Source organism: Falco rusticolus, chromosome 5 (assembly GCF_015220075.1).
Source record: "Falco rusticolus isolate bFalRus1 chromosome 5, bFalRus1.pri, whole genome shotgun sequence".
NCBI lineage: Eukaryota > Metazoa > Chordata > Aves > Falconiformes > Falconidae > Falco > Falco rusticolus.
In genome coordinates, this window is record NC_051191.1 from 45,620,846 (window position 1) to 45,640,021 (window position 19,176).

At 41.7% G+C, this 19,176-nt stretch overlaps 1 protein-coding gene across 9 annotated transcripts in view; it reads left to right on the plus strand.

The window, feature by feature from the left end:
* The window catches only part of ANKS1B (ankyrin repeat and sterile alpha motif domain containing 1B), a 441,694-nt gene that overhangs the window by 343,197 nt on the left and 79,321 nt on the right, over positions 1 to 19,176 (plus strand). Inside the window, exon 1 of one of the 9 annotated variants that reach the window (XM_037390602.1) lies at positions 8,259 to 8,463. The exons of 7 other annotated variants lie outside the window; for them this stretch is intronic. The gene's annotated coding sequence lies outside the window, so the exon portion shown is untranslated. Of the gene's footprint in view, positions 1 to 8,258; positions 8,464 to 8,762; positions 8,851 to 19,176 lie in introns of those variants that run through there. One more of the 9 variants, XM_037390604.1, reaches the window with a different exon arrangement.

A 19,176-nucleotide genomic window follows, 5' to 3' on the forward strand; every position in this document is an offset into this window, starting at 1 on the left:
CATTCCAGTATCTTAATATAGAAAAATTACACATTTCTCTCTTTTGCAGTGGTGTGAAATATTACCATGGGATCAATCTATATTTGATCCTGGGAAAAGAATTAAAGGTCATTGTACATTTGCTTTGCATTTGTTATGTAGCAATCCCTTCTGGCCCTAAAAGATATGAAATTTCTGAATCATTAATGTGGGTGTGTATTTTTACAATGTTTTGTTTTGTCTTTGATTACTTCCTAAAATTTAAATAGATTTTTTTTCTTACAATTATAAAATTAAGATTTTTATCTGGTGAATATTATGTAACTTTAAATTGTCTTTTAACTCTGATTCATGGCAAGAAACTGAAATCACAAAATATGTAATGGGGAAAATATTCTGAAATATTTTTTGGACATACCCAGATGTTTGTTTTGATTTTTCAGTCAAAACAGAATAATAGCATTGTACTTTGAAAGCCTCTCGCATTCATTTTCACGTGGGATCAGTCTTTATAGACATACTTTGTAATAATTCGTCGCCTAGTGACTCCTCTGATTCACCATGGTACTTGTTCAGAAGGAATCTCGTACTGTAGTGAAACACAGACCTTGAGGGACTCTACTCTTCTGGGAAAAGTAGAAATCTTAATTATAGATCCTGTGAGAAAGTCACTGGTTCGGAAAGATAGTCAATGTTTTTTTGACTCAGAAAAAAAAAGGAAGTTATTAAAATGGAGTATTTAATTTTATTTTACTTATTCAAAACACCATTCCAGGAAGAAACTCTTTGACTAGATTTTCCAAATAAAAACTCAGTATTTTAAGAAACTGCATTTATCAATATATTAGGATATCCAGATAGGCTACATACTATGATACTGTGTGTCTTTTGATTAACTTCTGACTTTTTTCTGATCAGTTTACTTCGTAATCCATCTATCAATCTGTTAATAATAAATCGACAAATTTTACACTGCAGAGTCTCAGAAATAGACCGTTTGTATCTTATATTTGAACAGCACAAATACATTATGGCCACCATTACAATACAGTAATTATTTGCAGCATGGCCTTTGACACCAATACCAATATTCAGTATTTCAATATTTTAAATATGCATATGCATTTTACATTGCCATTAAATATACATTTGAAGCCATATATTCAGTGTTGTTATGCATTCTGCATGCACACACGTACATTTATAAAGTCTAGGAAAGTTTCCTTTCTCTTCAAAGTTGATCATCTCATGGTATTTTCAGACTAACCGTACTGTCCAGCTCAAAATTAGTTTTCTCAACTAGCCTTCTCTCTCTAACTCTCTGTGAACCACTTATTCCTTCCTCTGTGACTTACAAGTTTTAAAAATAGTACCTTTACAAGAGGAATAATAGAACAAAACAATTTTTATGATTTCATGCTTGCTTTTTCCAAACAAAGACCACCAACTGGCCAAGCCAGGCGTCTCTTTACTTCAGTTCAATACTTCATTATTGCTTCCTTCCTCCCAATAAAAACATGAACAGTAACATTCACATACATTCAATTCATGGGTCCCTGTATAGTTATCTGATTATATATAATGCTCTGTTCTATAATTCCAAGGTAATATTCCACTTTATACATTTCTTAGTCAGGATTAACAGCAGATTTTCACTCTTTTTCATTGCTTTGCTTTCTGATCACACATTAGATTATACATGTTCATTCTTCTCTTTATTTTCTTTTCTAGTTAGTCAAAAGTAGAAAAACCATTGTGATCACAAGAATAAAATGGATCTAGGTACTTTTCCTAAATTTCCTTGTTTCTTTTGAACATTTCAGGAATCACTAATCAACATGCAACCAGATTATACTTTATGGATATTCCATATGGAAGATTAAAGACCCTTCAAACTAGATTCTGTACAGTGTTTTAGAAACTATTTTTGTATATTTTTGCATCAATTTGAGCTGCAATGCCTCCTCACTTCTGGGGTCCTTTTAGTGAAATAAACAGAAACAGCCTCAAACCTGTACTATCTGAAGCACTTCCTTGTGCTGTCTTCTGCTTCAGAGAAACTGTCTTTACAAATATTCCATGTTTATAACCACCACACCATCAGTAATTGCCCAGCTCAGTTCTTGAGACTTTATTCAAAGGCAGGTTAAGGTGGTTTGTAGTTACTGCATTCTTTGGCGCTCTGGTACTAGTACTCAGCAAGCAAGAACCAGACGTGTGAGTCTGTATGAGAGACACACCTCTATTTGCCCATTTGGGTGATCTTCAGAGACTAAATTTCTTCTTTGATGGATGTTTAAGTTGTTTTAAAAGACACAGGAGATTGTCCGGGGGGACGGTAGGAAGCATAATATATTTTTGCCCGTGAGAATTCCCCACCAAACCCTGGTGCACCGCAGCACCTGCAGAGACTCCAGCAATTCCAGAAGATAGCTCCAGTTATCTGTTTGGGTTTGGGTCCTGCAATAACTGCACGCCCACACAACTTTATTTGGACTTACTATTTCCAAAGAGACTGTATTGTCCAAATTTATCACCTTCTTTGGACTCCTCTCCACCATTGGACAGTTTTAAGAATAAAAATCAAAGTTAATTCTGAATTATTGCTGAATTAAATGTTGAAACATAGGCTCTTGAGCTTCTTCTAATGATGAGATTGGAATTAAAAGAAATGTATGAAGAAAACCCTGGTTTTAGTATAATAGCTAGATTTCTTTCTAGTTCTTAACTTTTCTCCGCTAGGATATTTAAGCTATCAGAAGTGTTTGTCCTATACAGCAAGATCCCATCCTCTGAGTGCTGACCCAGAGCTGAAAATAAAGCCAGCTTGCAGGACTGGCAGTAAATTCCCCATGAGATTTCCCTGTTTGAAACAGCATTCTGTTAGCGTTCTGTGTTCAAAAGATGACAACTTCCTTTCTCTTCCCCACTTTAAACTTCGAGGCCCTGCTTCTTACCCAAGCCAACACAGCTTCTTCATCTATCTTCAATAAGCGTATTCCCTTTGTCTTGATTTGTTACAGCACTGTCGGAAGTGTTGCAGTCTCTGTCAAGTTATATATCATGAGAATTATGTACATATATTTTACCAAGTGCATAGTCTTCATTGTGTTCTTAACTTTCCTTAAGGACCATGTATAGCACATAACTAATAACAGACTTCTGTTTGCAGCTCTCCCTCTCCCCTGAGTCCTTTTTCACCTGTATACTCACCCTTAGCCAGCTGTTAGGGTCTTTTGACATCTCATTTTGGCAAGTATAATTTACCAGTAAAAATTTCTATAACTTTTTTGTTTATCTATTGGATTCACAATATGATTTTGCTTGCTCAGTAAACATACCTAAACAATTATTTTAGCTCAGTATCTGAATGCTGTTGCATTTATGTGTGTTTATAATAACCTACGGTATGAAGTCGATCTGCTCAGTCTGTAGTCAGAAAATTCAAAGTCAGTGTATTTGGTTCTAAGAAAGGATTGTAAAACCAGTCCTATTAATTATTTTAAATCATTTTATCTTGCTCTTTACTAAAGATCACTTCCCTATATGCAAACAAGAATGAATTTTGTCTTGTTCTGACTTTCTAGATCCCTTGATAGATTATCAGCCATTAAAGGGTATGGATATCAGCCAAGCAGTTCAAATTAGCAAATCTTTATCTCTAACAAAGAGTCAAGTTATTATAACACAGAACTTTTCAGCTGTACAGAAGTTACTTGAACAATCGGGATATAATATTTTTAAATTTTACTAAAAAGAAGCTGCTTCAATTTATTTTCAAAAATAACTTAATTGCTGAAGGACAATAATTTTCTATTACTAAAAATTCCCAGTATGAAGCTGTGTTTATTATCAATGAATTTTAAGTAGAAAAAAATTCCTTCTTTTGTTCCAACAGTTTTCATTTTCCATGAAAGGATGTGTAACATTGTTAGTCAATAGGAAAAGTAACTGTTAGGGGCCATTTTGTTTAAAATCTATGTCTGTTTTGACTTGTTCATCAAAGAGCAGTATGGTGATACCCATTGTTTGAGCGTGGGAAATCTGGGCTGTAATTCACTCTATGGATGTGATAACTGACTTCTTTATTTAAAATGGTGTTTTATTCTATAGAGTAAGATGATCCTTTTCCAGAAATAATCTAACCCTCCGATTTCTGAAATCTATCTGTATAAGACATTTCTGTTGCTTTCACATGGAGGTGACTCAGGTCTAGAGTCTGTAATCATGAATGTTTATGCCTACAGGTGTTTCCACAATAATGAGAAGTGCCCCAAAGTACCTGAATTTAAGGTACCTATAGATAGAAATACAAGTATAGGAAACCAGATCCAGTTCTAGCCATCCTCTAGGAATGGAGACTTCCTCATTGTGCTACCCCACCGGTCAGATATTTTTTTGATTTAGGCAAATATGACAATGGTAGTCTTTTCCCATAAGGCTAGTTAACAACTAGCCCTGCTCACCTGAAATCACGTAATACACCCTAGCTGAACCCCTGCAGCTCAGCCTAAGCCACTGCCAGGTTAGGAGAATCACATGGTACCTACTGTTCTCCCACTTTTAGGATTTAGGAGTTTCCCTCTAGCATCACATCAGCTAAGAGAACTAGGACCACAAATCAACTGCAATGGATGAAGCTTGCAGGAAAGTATAGTGGCACCCAAAAAATTCCAAAGCCGTACACAAGAACAAGCAATTTGACAGGATTTCCCAATTGCTGTAAAAGAGAAAGCAAGCTGCTTAATTCCTTACAAGAATCGTGGCCACCAGAGTAGCTCCTCATAGTCATCTACACAGATGTACGGATAAATGAAGTGTTGGACCAAGCTTTGATCACTGTGATCAGCACATCAGCATACTTTGCTGATCAGTTCAATGAAAAACACAGGGAATTTTTAAGAAAAAAAAAATATATTTCTGATCTGAGCAGATCCATCCACTGACAGTCTGGCCTCAACATACACATCTAAGATTTTGAGGCTTTCAAAAATATTTGCTAAAACTCATTAAATGCATCCCTGTACCTTCTAACTGGATCTGCATTGCTAAAATAAATTGTTAATCTGCCTGCAGGACAAGACCACCACATTTGTTGAAACGCCCAGTGGCCCACGCAGCCCTCAAACCAGGACTGCAGCACGTCAACAGTCCCCACGTCTCACACCCCATTTCTGCCCAATCTGTAACATCCACAAGAACATTAACTGAAAAAAACGGCCTGTTCATGGCCATGAGGGAGGCAAAATTTTTCTCTTTATAGTAACAGATCTCCCTGACAGAACAGATTGTGGAGTATCCTAACATACATTCCTGCTATGACAGAGGTGAATGGTCCAGCACTTCATTTATTTTTATCTTTACTTACCTGGTCCTGTCAGGACGCAGGGTAGCCATTGTTCTCTTGGATTCCCTAACAAGAGCAGGGTGAGAGCATCAGGTACAGCTGTCTTGGCTGATGACCGCATGCATGATGACTGCATGCAGGTGCAGGTATGTCTCACTTGCTGCTGACACAGCCTTGACACCCACACAGCTACAGGTGGTCAGACCTTAGGGTCTGGAAAGGCATCCAGGCAAGATGCAGGTGGAGTGACTGAGCGGGCGATGTACCTCGTGCTGAAATCATGCAGATCTTCTCTGTCAAAACAGTACAGCAACCTGGGTTCACGTTTGCCTCCTCATCGAGCTTCTAAATTTCTAAAAATGCCCTTTCTGTCACCACCTTGCTAGAAACCTTCATCCTTTCCTGGGACTTCTTAGTTGTTACACACTTGCTTCCTTCATGCAGAGCTGCTATAGTCTGCAATATGTTACAATCAATGGAAGTAATGAGGTTTACGGCAGGTATAGAAAACAGCTGGCACTTCTACCACGCTCTGCCAGCATCACATTGGGCTCATGCTGACATCCCTAACTTGTTCCTCCTCTGGCTTAGCAATTCCATTAAAGTATCGGTCCTAACTCAGAAAGCTGTTAATGGATCACATCCCACCTATACTAAAGATCTTCCAATTTACAAAGCAGATCACAAATCCACAACAAAGTGAGTTGGAACTGCAGAAAGTCTTGTTAGCTGGAGGGATAGAGATGTGGAGATCCAAGGTATTGGGAAAGTTTGGTCAAATGCATAAACATTTGACATTTCAAGGAAATACTGCCAAAATGTCGGCTTTGAAAAGATCTGTTGATGTCAGAACACAAACGACACTGACCATTTAGGTGTAATATTTTATACTGCATTAACATGTTTTGAAAAGTTGAAAAAGAAATGTTTTGAAATGGCAATTTTCATATTTACAGTCTAAATCTTTGGAATTCTATTTAGGAAACATTGCAAAATGTTTGTTTTCTCCTCATCAGGATGAAACTAAACTTTTGTATTCTGTTCAGTCCTTTTCCATATGGGCTACATCACATCTATGTAAATACCAGACTGCATCTATAAGATTTTATTGAAAAAAAATGAGCCATGCAAAGCAGCAGAGAGTATTTCGTTAAAATAACTTTCCAAACCTCATCCTAAGATGTGCTTTTGAATTAACGCTTAGAGTTCCCTGACATTAATTTGGCAGGGCTAATTAATTAAAATCAGTTATGTTACAGAAAACTGTATCTCTTGGAGCTTGCATTACTACTTTAAGCATTCAGCTCTTAAATACTCAACAGTTGCTCTTAGTGATTCATAGAAAAACTTACTCTACTGCCTTTACTCACACGGGTACTGGCGCATTCACTATGTTATGGCTGTCTTGAGTCAATCCAGCTGACCCGTTACACACATCGCTGAGCTCGGTGGCCATGTGCATGTCCCAGCTGTGCTTTTTGTAGAGAAAGGGTGTTACCAACGCTGTTTATAACCAAGAGAACCATTTATGAATGTGGTCATTTACTTCTTGAAAGATTTGCTTTTGAAAAAATGCAGCCCCACACTAGTTTAAGACCTAATTAACGCTCTCAGGGACATACACTCAGAGCCTCAAATAGGATTTATTTTGGTGCCTGAAGCCATCTATGCTTGACGTTCTGTATAAGCACATGCAGTTGGACATGCCAAACAAAAGGGCTGGTGAATTAGGTTTCTACATTTAATTAACGTGAGGTCTCCGAGAAGTTTAGACTGTGGGCTCCTATGTGTGCTTGGGAGGTTTGCCTTGCTGGTGTTCAGCTGCAGCTTCTGCATCATTCAGCCGTGTTCTTCCTCTCGCAGAGGCTGGAAATCACTGTGAATTTCAGCACTGTGAACTGGCTGTGTAAAACCGTGTCAAGAGAGTGACAATTTTTTCTTTCACTTTTTTATTTAGCCTCTTTATTCCAGGGAAGACAGAAAAGCTCCTTGAGACCTGGTAGCTCCAAAGGCAGGACCAGGGCCCGGAGCACCCCACCAGCTGGCTTCTTGGACAGGTCTGTGGGAGCAGGCCAGAGACACGCCGGCTGCTTTAGGAACTGGCTGCTCCCCATCACTTTGGCTGCTCCCCATCACTTTACCTGCCGTAAGAGAGTGGGATTTTTTGACACGGTAAAACGTTCCTTCCAGGCTCCGCTGGCTGAGCCTGTCAGATAACGTGCTCAGCCATCAAGTGTGTAACTTCCTCGGGGGAGCGGAGTAAGAGATAAGAGCCACCATGGGGGACCGAAAGTGCAACTCTGTCCTCTGACATTTTGTAAAGTTAAATTGCAGGGGCGTTATCTTTTGTATTTTATTCCCCTGATGAGACAGCGCGGGTGCTGCTTAATGGGATGCAGTTACCGAAGTAAACAATCCTGTGGGATGCTTGTTTGTTCGTATTAACGCACGGATCTGAGCTCGGCAAAGATTTATTTAGACGCTAGTGTTAAAAAAGGAAAAAAGTGGTTGTGTCGAGGGACCAAGGGAAGGCGTTCGCCAGCCGGCGGCAGGGACGGAGTTTCGCCGGTGGCTCCCGCGGCCCCCAAGACACCCCGGCCCCGCACCGCGGCCCCCGCCAGGCCCGGGGCAGCGGCGCCCTGCGGAGCGCCCCGCCGCGCTGCCGGCCCGCCTGCGCGGGTGGGCGCGGAGGAGAGGCAGGGCCCATATCCATAGTAACGGCGGGGGCAGAGGGGAGGCGCCGCGGCAGTTCCCCGCCCGCCGCAGCCCGCGCGGCGCCGGGACCGCACCGAGCCGCGGTGAGCGCGCGCGCGCCCCCGCCCCGCTCCGCGCTTCCCCGCGCCCCGCCCCCCCTCCCCCCCGCGGGCTGCGCGGCCCGGAGCGCAGGCGCGCGCCCCCGCGGAAGGCGGGGAGGGGGGAGGGGGGTGCCGGCGGGGGCGCGCGCGGCGGCGGCTGGACGGGGAGGGCGGCGGGGGCTCCGGTGTGCGCGGCTCCGCGGCGCTCTCCCTGCCTGACTCACCGCGGGGCGCGGGGAAAGATGCTCAGCGCGGAGGGGTAGCGGCTGCGGAGCAGACGTCGGGGCCCCCTCCCTCCCCGCCCCCGCCGGGCTCGGCAGCTCAGCCCGCCGCCGCTCCTAGGTGAGACCGGGAGGCAGGGGAGGGCCGGGCGAGGAAGGGGGGCCGGGCACGGGGCCACCGGGCGCCGCCCCCGCCCCGCCGTGCGGCCCGGAGCGGGGTCCGGGGCCGGGAGCACGGAGCGGGTCCCCCTCCCGGGAGGAGACGGGCCGGCAGCGGACCCCGGGGGGCGGGCGGGAGCCGGCGGCGCCTGCGGTTGCCGCTTTCGCAGGATTATGTCAGCCCTTGCCTCGCCGGAGCCCCCTCCGCCGGCGCTGGGGCGGGCGGCGGCGGCGGCTCCCGCCCGGCGGCGCTGCGGGGCGCCGCGCTCCCGGGGCGGGCGGGGGGGCGGCGGCGGGCAGCGCGGCGGCCGGAGTCCCAGACGCCTGACGGAGCCGGTGCTGTGGGCTGGTGAGTTGCCACCGGGCCGGCGGGGCGGGGGGCGGAAGGCGCGGCGGGCAGCCGTGCCTGCCCCGTGTGCTCCCGCAGCGCGCTGCCGAGCGGAGATGAACACCGGGGGTGGGGGAGAAGCGCGCATCCACGGCGGGGGCTGCCCCCGGGGGAGCGGCAGCGCGGAGCCCGCAGCTGCTGCTTTCGGGGGGCTGTGTCACTGTTGGCGTTGCAAACCTCGGTTTCCTTAGGTCTTGTAACTTGGCCGCGACGTGCCCTGGTCTAAAACTTGTCGAGCGGGGTCTCGGCTTCAAGGTATCGCTCCTTGCCCTTTCGGTTATTGAAGGAACGCTAGTTGAGCGAAGTGCTACGGTTGTTTCAAAAAAAAAACCCCAAAACCACAACAAAACCCCAAACCCCAATAAAGGAGGAAAAGCAGAAGTGTGTAAAGGTCAGAATGATGGTGTTTGCTTCAGTGTCTCCGAAAAGGCTCATGTCCAAAAAATGCGTCTTAACGAACAGTTATTTTACCTTGTAGCGAGAAGGCAGTGTTGGTATGGGGAGAGAAAAAAATTCTACCTGAGCATTTCGTTTGGAACTCAATTTGCTGCACACGTGCAGTAATGGTTTTCCTGAGGATTTTTAGCATGTGGGCTGATGCATGTTGCCATGTGCCTTGCAAAATTCCTTCTGCTCCGTGAGCAGTGGCAATGTATGCCCACATGCACAAAATCAAGGTGTGCTCCATGCCATTCTCAACAGCAACGGCATTAATGAGGAAAACTACAGCGTCCATCTGTGGCAGGATTGCTGATATCGTAATGGTTCCTTAAACAACATTTTAACTTATTCCACAAACTAGCGTTGGAAGTAAACCCTGACATGATGGATAGTAACTTCTTATTTGAATGTGTGTTAGGAACGAATTTGTGCCATCTTCTGCATATGCCAAAATATAAAATATAATAATCGGCTAAAAAAGAAACCCAAACAACTCAGGGGAAGTTTGTGTGTGGCAATAGGGACATTTCTTCCTGAATAAATATGAATACAAGTAAGCATTCATGTAAAGTTGGTACTTGTTTGCCAAGTACAAAACCTTGATCCTGCGGTGGGTAATTACCATAACGAGTTAAAACTCCTTTCTGATGGCATCCTAAAAATTGCCATGATACCCCAAAAATAATGGGGAGTCAGTGGTTTTAGCTGATGAATTTTGGTCTGGTGACAGTTTTCACTAAGAGCCCCATTCTTCTTGATACGTGTATGTTGCTCATACAATGTGCAGTCGCTCGCAGACCCTCTTAACCTTACACACCTGAGAATTTACACTGCAAGAATTTGTGCAAGTGGTTGACACATGGTAGGTAGATGAGAACTGGAACTCACGGATGTATTCAAAGTAAGCTCTGCTTTCTGCAATATTGGTGAGCTCCTTTTTATTTTTTTTTCCCCAGAGAAAGGAGATGTGGTAGTCAGGAAGAGATAAATTTATCCAGTAGAAGGCAAATTAAAATATACTATACATATTCATTCTACTTAGAAGGCATTTAAATGCAGTACCCCAAAATTAATTCAGAAAGCTGAGGGCCTGATGCTTTTTCTCTTAGCGGTTTTGGGGTTTTTTTGGGGGGCGAGGGGGACAGGGGGATGACACCTCTAACTGGAAGTGGGTACAAGAGTTAAGGAGGGAAGGCAGAGAATGTGAAAATTAGGAACGGAGCTGTCAATGAAGCTGCCATCAAAGAAGGCTGCACTGAACTAAGAAACTAAAGGAGATCGGCTCTAGGTAAGAGTTTTGCTACTGAGGAATTTGAGGAGGGAGCTGTGACCCAGGGCAGTCATGATTCGGCTTACATTCCAAGAGCAAGACATTTCAATGTCAGAGGAATCAGAATTCCATGTTGGAAATGCTCATTTTAATTTACTTCCATCAATTGCGAGGGTGCCGATTTTGCTTTGTTTTAACATTGAACAGCTGGCATTTTGGTAAGGATCTTTGTATTTATTTATTAAATCTTAGTGATAGGCATAATGAATAATATTCTTCCCAAATAGTAAGCTTCCGCCTTGCTTTCAGCAGACTGAGAAACTGCCAAGCCTTGGACTTAAGCTCTCTTGGCTGTTGGTCCTGAGAGAGCTGCTCTGCATGCAGACTGGAAGTTAAAGCAGAGATGAGAGAGAGTGGCATAATTCTGGGTCCAATCTTATGCATTTGCCAAATACCAAGCGTGACTATATTACATTTATAAGACTGGACTTTTTCCTGATGATCCTATGATCAGAATGCATTGCTTACTAAATGCTGAAAAATTATATTAGTCTTCGAAATCAACAATCGCTGTGATGAACTGGCGAGTTTTCATTCTGACAGATATGATTTGGGATTGTTTTCACATTTGGGAACATGTTGGTTTATACTAGTTCACATTTTCAATGTTGTCTTCACAGTTACATGAGCTATAAGCTTATTTTTAAGAAATCACAGTCAGATTCTAGAGAATAACACCTTCAGAAAATTGTATCAGCCTGGCACTCTTCGCAACCCAATGTAATTGTTCCCTTTGTGTAGGCAATAACAGAGGGCTGCTTGTACTTGATCTTTTAGTTCATGTGCCAACTGTGCCAGCTTGTCTACAAGACAGTAGTCTTGGCTCCAAGTATCAAAGGGTTATGCTTCAGATAAACCTGACTTTGACAAGGTAATCAAGCTAGGGAAAGCATTTCATTGTCACAGTTTGATTGCTGTCTCTTTCCGTATTCTTTCTGTATTTTTTGCCTTTGCGGAGAAAAGCTTCCAAATGTGGTAATTTCAGTAGAGTGTTTGAGTGTGTTAAACTGAGAATTCTGAGCACTGAGATTCAAAGATGCAGGTCTTCACATGCTTTATCCTCAACAGTTTAGCTCTGTGTGTTACCAGTCTGCTCTCTTGTTCGAATTGATCTCAGAGATCATCGTGGTTTATGGATTACATATAAAGACAGTGGGGTGTTTTGGGGAGAGCTTTGGTGGTCATACTGCTTTTGACATGGAGTTATGTGCTGCTCAGTGATCTGGGAGAAGAGGAGATACCTGATGATGGGGTTTTTTCCTACCTGTTTGCATACTCTGGAGCAATAGAATTTTTCTAAATGTCCTTCAGTCAGCTAGGAAACATTTTTTCATCTCACCAAAGATTCTTCTTTTAAATAAGCCTCAAATTTGGGCTGGGTTCCCTCTCACAAGCTTGAGCATGGTGTTAAGGAAAGGAAAAGATATTGCTGACATTGTCATCCCCCAGTGAATTTCTCTGAAGTATCTTGCAACATTGCAAATGTGCCCAACTTCATGTTAGCTGCAGGTAGCAATTGTTTTATCTAGCGTAAGGGAGTGATGATACTACTGTTGAAGAAACCTTAACCAAAGGAGAATCATCAGAGAGATAGCCTTTCCTCCTTGGTAAAAGAATATTGATTTTTGGTTGAGAAGCACTGGCAGACCTCCTGAAGGTCTCTCTCCTTGGATCACAGAGTGAAACAAGTTGTTGTCATCAAAATGTTCAAGTGCAAAGGAAAAAATCTGTGACCATCTCTGGTCTTCTTCCGTCCCCTCCTTACTGCCATTAGCCTCCTACTAGTGGGATATTTCTAACTCAGTTGACTGAGCAACATCTTAGAGAATTTTGCAGTGTCTTTCTTAAAGACATGATATTTGCACAGTCCTTTAATGGCCCATTCCTGTGGGGTTGCGTAGTGTCTTTGTGATACCTCTAGAGAAATCACAAGAACATACAGGATGCTGTGTTATCGGTGTAACGATGATACCCAGCATTTGTCTCTTTTTTCATTAGGACTCAAATCCTAATATATCTGTGCACTGAGAACTGAGACTGGGTTTAAGTCAAATGGCTGAAACTCAGTTGGATTGAGACAACGAGGTAATGAGCAAGGACAGTGTATCTAGGGATCTTCTAAAGTCTCTGGCTGTTCCATCACTTGAGGGCACTTGCTCAACATTCTCAAGTGGTCTTCAATGCTTGGACACATTCACTCCAGATGGTTAAGATTTGTACTTTTTTTCCCCCTTGTGGACGTTCATATCTTGTTTCCAGGACTTGCATGATCCTTTGCTGAACAATTACAAAGAAGGACAGTTTTCCTTTGAGAAAACCAATTGGAAATTCCAGCTGGTCCAGAACTAAGTAACTGTTACCATCCTGTTTTTTTCTAAATGTAGCGCACATGCTATATGCTTGTCAGAGGTGCCTGAAATAAGTGTCGGGGGGGGGGGGGGGGGGGGCGGCGGGGGGGAAGCCTTAGGAAGCTTGAGTTAGAAGTTCTTTCTCCCAGGCATTGCCTTTGCAGTTTGCTCTTTCTAGAAACATGAAACTGGGATGTGTTAAGTAAAGATCTCTCTCTTTGCTTATGTTTTTCCAGCTTTTTGATGCAGGAAATCCAAGGTGATTTGTATGAGGTTTGTAACATGTAATGGGTTTGCTGTTCTTCATTCTGTCCCTGGTTCCTGCAATCAGCAAACATCCAAAGAGGTTTTTCTGCTATTTAGAGTATTTTCAGTTCTGGTGCTGTAAAAAGGGTAAATGTGATAACAGATGCAGTAATAGCAGATTAAGTCAGCAGGGAATTTTGCCTGTGTGACAGCAGTTTTTAGCCCATTGTTTAATTTCTGAAACACTTTTTCTGAAAGGTACTTCTCCAGAATGGAGAATAAACATTTTGTTTTTCAGGACATTTAAACATGGTGAAACATGAAGGTGATAAACACTTGTTTTGCTTGTCTGACTGTTGATGATCATTTAAACTCTTCATTGAGATGGCTCTTCCTCCAGACTGCAGAGTGGAGTCAGACCTTTAATGCTTCTGGGCATTTACATGTATGCCGCCTTGGCTGGTTCTGTGTACTTTGAAGTAAAGCTTTTGCAAAGATGTCAGTAAGAATATATGTCTCTTTTACCAAGGGTATACTGAAGATAATTTCTTTCATGTATCTGTTTGGTGAAAAACACTATTACACATAATATCTTTTGTTTCTAAGTGTTGTGAGTGATGGTAAAAGCCACTGGTAAATTGGTAAGCCACAAAAATAGTTGGATGTAATTATTCCTAATACAGGGAAACGAACAGTCAATTCCAACGTTCACTAAGATTTACATGATGCTAAAATGTGTGTGTATGTGTATACATGTATAATAGGAATAACTTTAATTATAAAAATTTCACTGCTGTAATGCGTGATCATCTCACTGTTTTAGGCTTCGTCTTACCCTATTGAAATTGATGTTAAGGTTCTCATAATTTTAAATAGATTCATAAAAACTGCTTGTAGAAATAATTAGCAACTTTGTACTGTTTTATAAAGTCTTAGATAATGTCACTTATTGCATAAACAAGCATGCTGGGTAAATGTCCGTTTGCAAATAGTTAAAACACTTAAATTAGACAATTTTTGGTTATCTCCTGAAGGATCCTGTAATCAAAGAGCTGTTATACCATTGTCATGCTTTGTTAATGCTTTTATTTTCCAGGTATGTTTTCAGAAGTAATTCTAAAATCTAGGAAAAGTGTTGCTTTGTTAATAGTGCAGTCATCTGGAAAGCTCATTATTAATAAGTACTAAATTGGTTTGTGAAACACCTGCATTATTATTATATGATCAAAATACGTAGAACTTCAACATTCTGTACTAATATTTATAAACCACCACAGAGGTAAGTGGCTATTGGAGTGAATTGTCACACAGAAAAATACTTTAACAAAACCTAAGGGATGTATTGTGTGACTCATTTGTATATTTTACTGAAGCCATTACAAAACTGAATGCAAGTTATTATTTTTCTTTAAAATCTGAATGTGGTGGCATTCCAGCTCTTAGCACTAGCAAGAAACAAGAATTCAAGAATTTTCACAGACCTTTGTGAGTACTTCTCAATCCTAATCCATGTTATGCCCAGTTCAGGTATCTCAGAAGTGAAGACTGGCTCTACAGGAGGCACATCATAAAAAGATTTCCAATCCTTATCTTCATTTAAAAACTCACAGTAAAAGTATTAAGTTTAACCAGTGCTCACAGGTTTAAAAATCTGTTGCACTAACCTTTTCCTAGAGTTTTCCCCACTGCTTATTAGTTTAATTAATGGACTGTGCATGTGATTTTTACATACTCATGCAAAATGGCAATGAATCTTTAATATTGTCTGAATACGGCACAGCTGCACTTCTTGAAGCACGAAAGTATGGGATGAGTGCTAAATACTATGACTATTTCCTGCTTGGATTCTTTTGACTCTAATTTTTGTTGTTTGAAAGAGTATCTTTATGACCCGTGTGAGAGGTTCACAGGCCCTGTGCCTTAGCACAAGATACTGATTTTGGGTTCATCATGTGGTGCCATCACTTGAGCGTTTCCAAACTGCTGCCTGCACCCAGCAATGTCAGCACACAGCCAAACAGCTCCATACTTGTCCTTTAAATACTTTGTGTATCTGTTAGTCACGATCACAGCACAGTAATAACAAGTATTTATTTAGTGCTACCTACATCATGTTCATTTCATAAGCATCCAACCACCAGTGCAGGATAATTTTGGGGCTTGTCCTGGATGAAATATGCCCTTTAGCACTTGGCTGCACCCATTCCTGCTCTCTTTTTAAGGCTTGCTGTCACCATTTTTGCTCTTTACGGACCTGTTTGGGACTAAGTGGTAGCTCTGCAGTGGTGATACACACAAGGAAGCATAGGGCAGACCTCAGAAGGTTTCACTCAGAGATTTTTGAACAATGTTCTCTGCTGATGTAAATTGTCAGAGCCCCATTGTTTTCATTGACTGCACAGACTGAAGATCATGTCTCACGTACTTTTGTCTGGTGTAGTCTTCCTGGATACTAGGAAGAAGGACAAGCAATAGAATATGTTCAGTTAAACTGCAGTGAAGAGGTATTTGGGCAGCTCCTGTCACACTTCTCTGAAGGTAGTAAACATTCCCCTATTGCTATCATTGTCCTGAGAGCCCCAACACGAATAGAAGTCCCATGGACTCTTGCTAAAGATGCCATCTTTTAATGTGATTTTTATTTTCTTTATTTACTTTTACTTCATTTGCATTGACCAATTAATTGACTGAAACTTCAGAGAAAATGAGATGTCTAAGAGGAAAGCTTGCGACCAATATTTTACATCTTTGTGACCTAAAAAATTAGGCTCTAAACTTCGTAATTCAGTATGTGTTTTTTCAAAGGGAAAGGTGCCTTTAGAGGAAGCGTTAGTGTAATTGATACTCTCTGTAAATGCCCAGTTGTGGAAATGGGAAACTAATGTTAGGCAGTCCTAAGCTGGAAAGCGTGGCTGTAGAGTGTTAGGTTTCCCTTTGAACTGTATTTCATTAAATATGCCATGTTCTATATATACAAGCAAGTGCCCTTCCTAGGTTGAGCGTTTTGTTGAAATCCTTTGATCTTGGTATTTAAGGATAGTGCTGTAGGACTCTATTTCTGTAATAAGAGTGCTGGTAATATTAATTAAGAAATAAATGAAATGTAAAACATAAGCTAAAGAGCAAGTCATGTCCCCCCAAAAAAGCATTTTTTTCCTGTTTAAATAGTTGACTGCATTGATACTATATTTTCTTTGTTATGTATACTGAAGACTGCTCCAGTCAACAGAAAGTTGGGAAGCTTCTTTATTTTTGAACCAAGTTTCCGAATTATTTTCATAAGTAAAGAAAAGCTACTGCTTGCTTCTGCTGACTCTTGGTACGGGGCAGCATTGTACGTGTGTGGTTCCTGAGGACTTGGCAATGCCCTACTGAGGACAGTGAGTTGGTCAGACTGGGAAGTGATTCCCCAGCTTGCTTCTCTGTGGTGTCAGGTGGGTAATCTATGCTGGGACCTTTGGGAGAGAGGAATCCCTTTTTGTCTGCAGGGTATAGCACAGGATTTGTTTTAAAAAATGCCTTTCTTGCCTTATGGTCTAAGAACTTAGACTTTGTATGAGAAAATTTGTTTCACAAAACCAGTTTAGAACAGAATTACTGTAAAAGAAACAGTCTAAATTAGAAGCAGTGAATAAACACAAAACAGCAGTCATCTTTCCATGTTGTTCTTACGTTGACATACACCCTATTTTAAGTTATGTAACTTAAGTAATAGGATTGTTATTTGATTGTTATTCATCATCTCATTATATCACTGGAGGTACAAATACTCATGTAAAATAAAATTTCTTCTTTTCTAACCAATGTTCACTTTTAGTTCTCTGTATGTGATGATGATTTTATACTTTAATGTAAAACGATTCATGGAAATAATCCTGTGTTCATACATTATACAGAAGCTACAGTTGCTATTGCTAGGGGCTGATGCGTCGCATTTTATAAATCTTATTTTTAGAATATCTTATTTCAGCCACCACAACCTGTTCTGTTTAAAACCCTGTTATGTTGATCCTAATGCAGTGATGACATAACTGAGAGGGTGAGGATGCTAGTTAAAAGACTAGTAACATTCCTGATGTATTGATGTATTACTTCATTAGGAATGTAGGAAAACATCACAAGTCAGGTGCTCTTGAAGAGGTGGTAATAGCAAGAAAACAGTCAATTTGAACACATAAATTCAGTTGAATTTAGCACTTTTAGTTTATCTTATGTTTTCTTCCTCTCACCTCTCCCCTGGTTCTTTAGTCTGAAGTTTATATTTTTATATTATGCATCTTATGCTTCATTATTCACATCTACCATTTCCAAAACCGAACTCCTAACCTTTTGTCCTGGTGCCTTTGTGCTTCGTGGGCAAAGGAGAGGTGGAGCTGCCCCACTGGAGCGTGTGTGGAGAATCCCTTTGACTTGCGGTCTCCAAGGTGGATCTTGCCATCCAGCTTCCCATCATTCTTCCTGTTCCTGCTCTCCCACCTCAGCATAGGGCCCCGCTGAAGAGGATGAGATGATGGTCTAGATCTCCCAGCGCGTGGAAGAGAGTGGGTGGTTGAAGCTTAGCTCAGCCTTGAGGCATCCCCACGTCCTACAGCTTCCCACTGAGGATTAGGGGATTGCAGTGTAACTTGCTCAAGTTCCTCTGTCACACGTTGCTGCAGTGAGCACAGGGTCTGGTCCAACAATATGAAAATTGACATAACTGAGTTAAGTCTGAAGGTTTTCGTGTTGCTGCGGTCACATATAAAGCCGTTGTCTGAGTTTGGCTCAAACTTTGATGGTGTGAGTGAGTCTGTGTAATCAAATTTGAAGGTATTTATGTAATTACTGAATTACCGTAAGTATTAAGAGAGCTGTCATGCATTACTATGCTATAAAACCTGATACCTTTTGTAGGCTGTGACACATGGAGTGTGTTTGTTTATACTTCTGACATATTACAAAAGATTGTGTGATGCATTCAGAAATTACATTGACACTATAGCAATCTCTGCCTCCCTTTTCTACACGGCACTTCCTAAGAAGAACGTCAGCCATGGTTTTCTGTAATCTGAAAAGGGATAAATGTTGAGGTAGTTCATCATAAATAAAAAACTTTGATACAGTTTTTTCTATTTCTTGAAGCTCTGACGAAGTGGACTCCCTCCTAACTCTGCAGTACTTTTTCAGGCTGTGAAACTTGGAAGTTGGGGACGGTAAGCTTGTTAAATTGTGGACAGGAGTAGCTGAAAATGGCAATTTTAATGTTCCCTGTTTGTGTTCCAGAAAAGATAGTGATGGCAGAAGAGAATAGAAGCGTCAGGTCTGCAGGAGAGATTCTAGATACTGTAGTAATTGGACTAATCAAGGCTTAAATGATTACAGTTTTTATTTGTATTCTGCTGTTCTCTTCCACGGACCAGAATGTGGTAGGCATATTCTAATGTAGAGTTTGGTAGGGCTGCTTTGAAACATCATATTGCCTCTTAATGGTGGGGTGGGGTGGTTTTACTTTTCAGGATACAAGACTTGCTGAGCTGTATTTGTGAGGATTCTGCAAATATGTTACTTTCTATTATACTCCAGGTGTAGGCTTGGGAGTTTGTCATGTAATCCAAGGACTCTGAATAGGGCTTTAGTCCACCCTCCCTAATGCGTCTGGGAGATATTTTTATACCTATGTATGTTTTTCTTGGGTGTGTAAGATACTTCAACGTAACAGGGAGTGTGCATATTAGATCAAAGTTTTTTCAGTGTGTGTCCCTTCTGTGTCCTGACACCAACTTGAAAGTGCAATATTCCTATTATTTAGCTGAACATCCACAAATTCCTGGAACTGCTGTGTTTTGTATTGCATACATGCCCATAGCATTGCAGTGCTTGGTCAATGAGAACATTCTGGTAGATGCCACTTGGCAGAAAACTTGCCCAAATGGCACGAAGCAT